The following is a 2,186-nucleotide window of genomic DNA, read 5'->3' as shown; positions in this document are numbered from 1 at the left end:
AAGGGGAGGGATGGAGATGGGGGGGGGGATGTAAATGGGGGGGGATGGAGAAGGGGGGGGGGATGTAAATGGAGGGAGGGGGAGGGGCAAAGGGGAGGGATGGACATGGGGGGGGCAAAAGGGGGGGGAGGGATTTAAATGGGGGGGGGAAGGGGGAGGGCAAATGGGGGGGGGAAGGAGGGATGGGAAGGGGGGGGAGGGGATAAAGGGGGGGGAGGGATTTAAATGGGGGGGGGGGATGTAAATGGAGGGGAGGGGGAGGGGCAAGGGGAGGGATGGAGATGGGGGGGGAGGGATTTAAATGGGGGGGGGATGGAAATGGAGGGGAGGGGGAGGGGCAAAGGGGGAGGGATGGGAAGGGGGGAGGAGTAAAGGGTGGGGAGGGATTTAAATGGGGGGGCGATGGGGGAGGGGCAAAGGGGGAGGGATGGAGATGGGGGGAGGAGTAAAGAGGGGGGGGGATTTAAATGGGGGGGGCGAAGGGGGGAGGGATGGAGATGGGGGGAGCAAAGGGGGAGGGGCAAAGGGGGGAGGGATGGAAATGGGGTGGAGGGATTTAAATGGGGGGGGGCAAAGGGGGAGGGATGGGAATGGGGGGGGCAAGGGGGTGTAAAGAGGGAGGGATGGAGATGGGGAGGGGCTAAAGGGGGGGGAGGGGCTAAAGGGGAAGGGATGGAGATGGGGGGTGGGATGGAAATGGGGGGGGGAGGGATTTAAATGGGGTGGGAGGGGCGAAGGGGGAGGGATGGAGATGGGGGGGGTGAAAAAGGGGAGGGATGGAGATGGGGGGAGGGATGGGGGAGGGGCGAATGGGGGGGTAAAGGGGGAGGGATGGAGATGGGGGGGCAAAGGGGGAGGATAGAGATGGGGGGGGCGAAAGGGGGGAGGGATTTAAATGGGGGGGGCGAAGGGGGAGGGATGGGAATGGGGGGGCGGGGGGGGTAATGAGGGAGGGATGGAGATGGGGAGGGGCTAAAGTGTGGGGAGGGGCTAAAGGGGGAGGGGGATGGAGCTGGGGGGGAGGGATTTAAATGGGGGGGGTGTAAATAGAGGGGAGGGGAGGGGCAAAGGGGGAGGGATGGACATGGGGGGTGGGAGGAGTAAAGGGGGGGGGAGGGATTTAAATGGGGGGGCGAAGGGGGAGGGATGGAGATGGGGGGAGCAAAGGGGGAGGGGCAAAGGGGGGAGGGATGGAAATGGGGGGGGAGGAGTAAAGGGGGGGGCAAAGGGGGAGGGGCGAAGGGGGGAGGGATGGGAATGGGGGGGGGGATTTAAATGGGGGGGGGGTGGAGAAGGGGGGGCAAAGGGGGAGGGATGGGAGGGGGGAGGAGTAAAGAGGGGGGGAGGGATTTAAATGGAGGGGGGATGTAAATGGAGGGGAGGGGCAAAGGGGGAGGGATGGAGATAGGGGGGGCAAATGGGGGGGAAGGGAGGAATGGGAAGGGGGGAGGGGATAAAGGGGGGAAGGGATTTAAATGGGGGGGCGAAGGGGGAGGGATGGAGATGGGGGGGCTAAGGGGGGATCGGAAGGGGGGGAGGGGGTAAAGGGGGGGGAGGGATTTAAATGGGGGGGGCGAAGGGGGAGGGGCAAAGGGGTGATGGATTGAAATGGGGGGGAGGGATTTAAATGGGGGGGGATGGAAATAGAGGGGAGTGGGAGGAGCAAAGGGGGAGGAATGGACATGGGGGGGGGAGGAGTAAAGGGGGGGGAGGGATTTAAATGGGGGAGGGGCAAAGGGGGGAGGGATGGGAATGGAGGGGGATTTAAATGAGGAGGGGGAGGGACCAAGGGGGGGAAAGGGGAGGGATGGAGATGGGGGGGGAGGGATTTAAATGGGGGGGGGATGGAAATGGAGGGGAGGGGGAGGGGCGAAGGGGGAGAGATGGGAATGGGGGGGAGGGATTTAAATGGGGGGGGGGATGGAAATGGGGGGGGAGGGGGAGGGATGGACATGGGGGGGGAGGAGTAAAGGGAGGGGGAGGGACTTAAATGGGGGGGGTGGAAATGGGGGGGGAGGGGGAAGAGCAAAGGGGGAGGGATGGAGATGGGGGGGGGAAGGGAGGGATGGGAAGGGGGGGGAGGGGGGAAGGGGGGGGAGGATTTAAATGGGGGGGGAGGGGCGAAAGGGGAGGGATGAGAATGGGGGGGGGATTTAAATGAGGAGGGGGAGGGACCAAGGGGGGGG

Source organism: Coturnix japonica, chromosome 1, assembly GCF_054131305.1.
Source record: "Coturnix japonica strain WE chromosome 1, WE-NBRP24, whole genome shotgun sequence".
Classification (NCBI taxonomy): domain Eukaryota; kingdom Metazoa; phylum Chordata; class Aves; order Galliformes; family Phasianidae; genus Coturnix; species Coturnix japonica.
The sequence above is the reverse complement of the archived record's forward strand: the minus strand, read 5'-3'. Positions refer to the sequence as shown.